We start from the raw sequence: 7979 nt of genomic DNA, 5'->3' as shown, positions 1-7979 counted from the left end.
CTAGCATCCGCATATTGCACCATAAATCCCTGAGGATTTGTTAGCTCCTGCAAGTCCCTCTGGGGTGATCTGGGAGGTTTATTGTTGTATGTCTGCATATGGAGGCAGTGGGAAGGTAGAAATTGTATGCAAGATTTTGCCACCACAATTTGCAACCTGGAAAATTAAACTGCTATTGATCCTGCCTAATGTTAGTATTCTTACCCCTTGGCAGTGGTATTCTGAGCACTCCAGTAATTATATGTATATGGTTTTCATTCTGGCAATTAAACATCAGGGACTATAAATTGAAGCCCATCCCTCCCTCCAGTGCTAAGCCCTAAAAGGCAAACAACCCCTCATGCCAGGGAGGTGCAAAAGCATGTTGAGGGTATATAAACTGACTGGTGACTTTGAAAATTTGGGGTTCTCCTTCTCCCCCACCGCCTGCGAATCAAGATCATCGCTCTCAAGCATCGCTGGATCCAGTGGGCGGTGACTATGTCCATTTCTTTTATACTCTCAGCTTCTCTTTTCCCTTACTCTCATCCTGGTTTTCCTCTCCCCTAAACAGTTTCTCCCCCCCCAAAAAAGTTATCTCTGTGCTGCATTGTTTTATGACAACACCCAAACTGTTAGCATGCTTGTTGATACAGAATTGTTAAAATAAACCTTGTCAGTATATGTTTTCAAACACCGATTATTCAGTGTCGTTTCACTCTAATCCACCCCAAGGGAATTATTGATAAAAACCTGGGTTATCCCCCCTCCCTTTTTCTGGGGCGGGTCATAACAAGGGCTTGTTATTTTCCCAAGCAGAGATAGGCAGCCCTAGCTTTCTCTTTTCTGTGCCTTGCCTTTTTCCTCATCACTGTTGTGTAACAACCCAAAAGATACATGACATTTATCACAACAGTTCTCATCCATTCACCTGACAATTAGAAATGCCCAGTGGATAGGCTGGAGGCCTGATATTTATGTTTGTATTTTTGAGTTGCAGCGTTTCTGTAACCCTTTGTTACCATCAGTATAGTCAAAGTCAGCACTTACACAATAGGCACATTCACATCACTAAAACACAGGATCTTCTCAACAGATTGAAAAGGATCTGGGGTATGAAGTGTCATTTGCTAAAGGAGCACTTCCACCAGTATTTTCTGCCCACCTAACGTTACAACCAGTTGCACTTGCCACCAGGAAAGGTTTGTCACAACCTCTTCTCCCTCTTGAAAGGCAGGCTTCAGTGTGGGGCAGCAATGAAACCTGCCATTTCTTGCCTACAGACAGCTAAGTCCAGATCCTGCCCACAGCAAAAACTACTGTTTAAGAAAACACATCCTAACTCCACTTCTAAACAAATGATAATACTCTGTTTTTCTTTCATACCCAGCATAATTTTATTGGTCACCACATCACCCCATTGGTATTTGCTCATTATGGTCACATATTTTGAGGAACATCAGGTGGACACATCGTACTCAAATAAATCAAGATAACTAGAATTTAATTAAGCAGAGTGATTTAGGGCAGAATTAAAATGAAATGACACAAATTATGATGGGTTTATGCCCAGATCTAGTGCCAATGGAGCTACTAACATCATTACTCCTGAATTTATTTGCAGAATAAGTAATTATAAAAAAAGCAGGTTCTTGCTTAGACATGCCTGCAAGTAATGAAACATCTTTAACATGCAGGAGAGTTGTTATATTTCGGAGTATTTGATTTTTGAAGGCTTGGTTTCTTGCTTCCCAGTCTCCATAGCCCTGCCATCACCACTAGTTGCAAGAGAGGCGGTTTCGCAGGCAGTGGCATTCCCCTGCAGAGGCTGTAACACCACTCTGCCCAGAGGCACAGTGTGTTGATTGAAGCATGGTCTCTATGTGTCATGTGTCAAGGATGATATGTCACCAAATCATCCTTGCATCTCTATGCAAGGTGTTGAGATAACACTATCAAATCACGGTCTCATGACTCTTTTTTAGTATCTAATATAACAAATCACTATAAGCTCACTCCAGATTAATGTCGGTGTCATGAATGTTTACTAATGCATATCAAAGCCGGAATCAATGCCAGGAAAGGATTTTAAGTGTAATTTTACTGTGAAATACAGACACAGAGCTGACTTCCCCCCTCCAGCACAAATTACAAGCAAGTTCACACTGCATTGTGCAAGGGCGGAGGACAATATTTGTGACACGTTATTGAGAAAACAAAGCTTTTCCTCCTTTTTTCTATGAAGGAACAACTTAATTGCAGCTGTATTCGTTGGCTACTTGAAAGTGTTGGATAAATCATGTTGTGAGCAAAATCAGTACTCACAACTCATGCTGGCTGACCTGACACCATCCAATTGGACATCATGTTTTTTCACTTTTCTTTTTGTCATATTCCACAGCTGGACATGTCTTCTCAGACTCTTCAGGATGGTCCATGACTGTGTCCAGTGCTAGTGCAGCAGATGCAGCAGCATGCATCATTACTCACAGAAATTCCCGCCCTGTCCCACCGGGTTCCCCCCACCCAGCTGGTGTTTCACAGGGTCCCATGGTTCAGAATTGAACACAAAGGATGAAATTTGAGCGCAATGTGCTGTTACTTTCAGTTTTAATATTTTTATTGCTGCTTTGAAGGGCTTTGCAAACTTGCCTTAATGGAGTGCTTCTCTTTGTCAAATAACAGTACTTGTTTTAACGAAGTGCTTTGGGGCAAATAGGGTAAAGAGAGATTCCCCTATTTTTAACTCCTGTTTCCTAAACCTCGCACAGGTCTGTAGGAAGGTGAGCAATGATTTCAGCTTCATCCCGGATATGTGTTTGTGCACATACTGTACTTTCACAGCCTTACAAACAAACAAAAACTATAGTTCTTTCAAGCCGTGACAGTCTCTCACAAGGAAGTGGTAGACTTGGGACATCAACACTGCAGCTCCAATCTGACTATCAGCCTGGGCACATCCTGAGTGTCACTACATGCAGCTGATCTCAACAGGCACATGCCGTTCTCCTCTTAGGTCCTGACAGTTGCAGCAAGGCCAGGAAAACATAAGGGTAAGGTGGACTGCTGGGAATTATGGACATCTGAGGCATGCTGGGTGTTGTTGGTGTTACTGCCCCTGTCTTTCTGCCCTCACCCCAAAAGCAGGCAGCAGATGCTGGCTCACACCTCATGAGCTCCCAGGTTACAGCCACTGAGGACAGAGAAAACCAGCTTGCAGAAAGGGTGTGAACTGTGGCTGCAGATACTGGTCTCAGGCTAGTGCTGCTGAGGCCAAGGAGCCAGCCTGAGCAGTACAGCAGGGCAGCAGCAGCCTGTGCAACCCCACACAGAGCTGTGGGCAGCTCTCAGGCAGTGTCAGAGCTGGGGCTGAAGCAAGTTGTAGGAACGTTTAAAGTAAGATGGTGTAGCAATGACTGAAGGTCCTGGCTAGCAGTATAACCATGTGCTGCTCCGAGTCACCACCCACAGGCTTCCTTGCCCGTTGCTGAGTAATGCAGGGTTACTCCCACCACAGACCCACACCTTGGTGTTCCCATCTACAACCCAGGGCCCACAAAACTTCCCTTCCTTCATGAAACATTGCAAAACGTTTGGACCTAAAGCTCTAGCTAAAAGCCAACATTATTGCTGTTCAGCTGAAGGCAAAACTGCAACAACCTGGAACTTGGGGGAAGGAGAGAAGGAAAGAAAACCTCTTCATGTGGATTCATGACACAGCACCATGGATGAATGCATAAAAAAGCCTTCATTTTGGAAAGGGTAGGCACACTGATGCCACTGTAAGGCAAAGCAAAAGAGCCAAGCTGTGACCAGCTGGCAGCTGTAACTGGGAGCTACAACTTCCCCACTCACAGCAAAGCATCACTCACTGAGAGGCACCAGATGTTAAACAGCCTTGAAAGAATCCAAGAAACAATTTTTGAGCTGATACCCAACTGCCTTTGCTGCCAACCAGGCAGTGCCACAGGAGGAGGCAGCATCCGATGGGTGCAGGGGCTGGGTGCCTCTGCACAGCAGGGAGGGCAGGGCAGGGCAGAACCTGCTCTGGGGGAACCTCCATGAGTAGCAATGACTGCTTGTCCAAAGTACTATGATCACCACTTTAGATGCTCCACTCTGATAGACTGTGGTTTCTTTTTCCAGCACCTGAGCAAACCAAGCACAGAGAGTACCAGAGGCTGAGTGATGTTTTTACCTGTTAATCTGTCTTTGCAGCTCTTCTGGATGAGTCAGAGAGAGAAACTAACCTTTTGATTTCCAACACAACCAGCAGTCTTGTAATCCAAGACTGCTCAAACTAGAAGAGTACAAAACTTGAGCTTCAACCCCCTGCTTTAATTTCCTTCAGCAATTTATCACCTCTTTGCAGCTCACACATACAGAACAACCAGGAAAATTTCTTAACACCCCTTTGGCAAGCCACATGGAAGCAACTGCCACAGTAGTTTTTTATTATTGTTTTCAGGGCCTACAGCAAAGCAGACCTAAAAAAAAAAGAGCACCCAAACTAAACTAGGAAAGAAAAAAAAAATTAAGTACCTACCTTCCACAGGCAAGACATATGCAAAGAGCATGAGAATCTACATGAAAAGGAAAAATAATTTTTCTTTCAAACAGAATTACCTGGAAAAACCTATTGAGAACAGTATAATCTTCAAATATATATTTACACTACTTACATACACTCAGGTGTTGTATGTGCATCTATTATATATTTCCACAAATTATTTTAAAAATATTAGAGCAGGGTGTGGCTTGAAATTTCACATAAAAGCAGGAAAATGGGAAGTAAAATTCACCCCCTGCTCCAAATCCATTGGCACGCATGTTCATTTAATATTTTTTTATTCTGTTGCTCTGGTCTTCCATTAAAACCTCCAGCCCAAGCTCAGGCACCCTGTGTAATTCCAGGACAGATGGATTTGACCCTGTTATCTCCCATCATATGGCAACGGATTCTCTAATGAGGTGAATACTTGGGTATCAGGTCTTTGCTGCTTCATAGCCTACATTCTCATTTTACAGTGCTGTGAAGTGGTGGTAAAATGATGCCTTACTAAATGGTAGTATTTTACACCCGCTAACCCAACTCTTGAAAGCGGTGTTAATGACGATGCAGAGAGCAAAGCGAGAAGAATCGGACCTTAGGTGTTTACAGCCAGGAAAAGTGAGAGCAAGTGCAGTTCACTGTACTTGCAGCGCTGCAGCCCTGCCATGCAGAGGCTTGTGCAGCTCGTTCAGTGCTCTACGTGACCTGCTTTTAGCCATGCAGACAAGCAGCCTTCTTTAGACTAGGGCTGTAGCTATGCCTTCTCTAATTACCTATTGACGAGTTTTGTGGACAGGACTTTATGTCAAAGGTGATGGTTCTTATTCAAGAGTCATCTTCCCTCACCACACCCAGCATAAGGGTACATTTAAGCCACATTAAATGCTAGAGACATACCCAGCCCAGCTTTGAGACCACTACACAACAGATTGTCATTGTCTGCCCTGGGGCTTGTAACCCTCTCACCACTGAGATTCATGCCTTACATCCCACACAGTGTGATCAGGTTAATTAATTCCCCAACACTCACCCTTATCATTCTTAACTCTGTGCTTTGCTGAGATGCATTTTCACAAAAATACATAAAAAAGCAACAATTTAATTTCCACCCACACTCCTTCATTAGGTGAGTATGCAGCCAGAGTGCTGAGGAGAAACGTCCCACTGTTTCTGAACAGTTTCGGTGTGTCTGTTCAGAGCTTCTTGTCTGATTGTCAGATCATGAGTTCTCCAAGGTGAGGAGTGTCTTTCTGCAGGGAATCTGTCAGTCTGCATGCAGGTAACTGTTCCAATTACCCTCTGCTCTTGAGACTCTGTTTCCATGCAACATGTCTACTGCAGAGGAGAAAAGCATTAGTGTAGCTGCATTTTGCTCTCACATCCTCTCAGTAGGTGGCAAACCCCCCTCTCTTCTACCTGTATCCTTGATGGGCTTGCGAAGCCCCCTGAGAGGAGGCTGATATGCAATCCACTAAGTGCCAGCATCACAGTTCCCTGCTGTGTCCTATCTCCTGCATGTGCACAGACATCTGCCTGCTTAGGGGCAGTGGTTTATTGGCACTGGGGTATCAATTCCTCCTTTCAGGAACAGGAAATATAATGGTCATGTTATTTTTCTTCCTGGGACCACCTGCCTACTGATAGCCCTACAGCATTGTTAATGCCCAATCCAAACACTTACAAATTTGCTTACAGGTAAGTTTTCCTCTTAAACCCCATGTACTTGGTACTAGATATGTACGAGCATATGAGTTTCTACTGCTAATAGCAGCACAAGGAAGTGTACATGTCTATAGATGGATGATGCTTGCATAGTAAACACTGTGTAATCCATAACAGAATATGGTACCAGTCAGTCATTGTGTCTCTTTGGATTTGTCTTTTTCCTTTTTTATACTGTATATGGTGCATTTCCAAAAGTTCTTCCATTGCACACAGGATTTCCTTGGAGAAGGAGCAGGATTTGCCTACTTGATGTCAGGCATCTTACTGAGACTTCTAAGCTGCCTGCCCTAAATTCTCTTTATGAAATACTCTTAATTTGATTTATTTTGTTTTCACTCCAGCCTGATCACAGAATAACTATAATACCTGAGTTCAGAGTGAAAAATCAAGCAATGCAATTTCGCTGCAATGCCAACTTGTAGTACCTGACCCCCTGGGACAGGCTTAGTGAGGGATTTGATCCTGTCCACCCATGGCAGAGGGATTTCATCATGTGGCCAAGTGTCAGTGGTCATGAGCTGAGGTATGGAGAGGCAGGTGGCAGTCCTCAGCTCCTCCCTGTGCTCAGACCAGACCCATCGCTGCCGCAGGCAGGAAGGGTCACCGGAATTGACACCAGTTTGGGAAGAGACAACTCTTTACAACTACCCATGGAAAAATTAATGCAAAAATAGCTAATAATCACTTAAAAATTAAGTAGTGCTTCAAAGGGTGGATAAATCTGCACTAGAAGAACGTCAGGCAACGTTGGCTGTGCCCTCCACATGATGAACTGCTTCTGCCGGCAACAGCAGGCTTCTGACAGTGCAGCTCACAAGAATGCACCAGCTGTACTGGTCAAAGCTTTTACTTTTCCCTTAGTGTAACTGCATCCACAAAGGTCTTTTGGTAGAACTGCTGTTAAAAAAAATCACACTTCAAATCGAGAGTATTTTTCTGGTAAGAGTTGCTAGAGTGTGATCTTTAAAGCACTTTACACTTGTGATTCTCCTCTGTTGTGCTCATCCCACACTGCAGCACTGCAGGAATCAGGAGCACTCACATAACATCAGTAGGGAATCTTCCCTGGTCACAGCATGTGCCCAGAGTGTATATTAAATGCTCATCAATATTTGGCATGAGGAAACTATTTGCCATCCCACTGTCACCCAAAGACATTTCAGCTTTAAAGCTGTATTTGTACAGGTTTAAATTAAACTTGCACCCATACAGCTTTAAGTTAAAGCTGTTGGGGATAGCTTTTGGCCACTGAGACCAGCCAGCACAGTACAGCCTGCGTCTATGCTACCGGCTGGCCTTCTCTTCCAAAACCTGCCTCTGGTCTGGTCACTGGGAATGGCCCATGCTGGCTCCCAAGCACTGCCTGCAACCCACTGAGAGGGCTGCTGCCTGCTTGGACCAGGTACCAGCACAGATGACTGAGTTCCCGTCCCAGGGATTTTCCCTGCCTCTGTTTTTTGACTCAGATGGATGCAGACAAGGTGTCTGCACAGACTCCAGCTTGTGCTGAAGATCGTCACTTAGGTTATTGCACAGAAGGGTTAGGACTCTATAGGCTGGGGTCAGAAAACAGTCTTCACAAAGAACAGTTCAGTAAAGCACAGGGGCAAATAATTATTTTTACTAGACTAATTAAGACAGCTGGCAATAACAGACTTAAAAAAAATAAATTGATGTTTCCAAAAGATTATCCCTTTTTTTTTGACTACCACTTGGCCTGGTA

Source organism: Manacus candei, unplaced genomic scaffold (genome assembly GCF_025592945.1).
Source record: "Manacus candei isolate 608988 ecotype Guabito, Panama unplaced genomic scaffold, ASM2559294v1 h1tg000026l, whole genome shotgun sequence".
Classification (NCBI taxonomy): Eukaryota; Metazoa; Chordata; class Aves; order Passeriformes; family Pipridae; genus Manacus; species Manacus candei.
The sequence above is the reverse complement of the archived record's forward strand: the minus strand, read 5'-3'. Positions refer to the sequence as shown.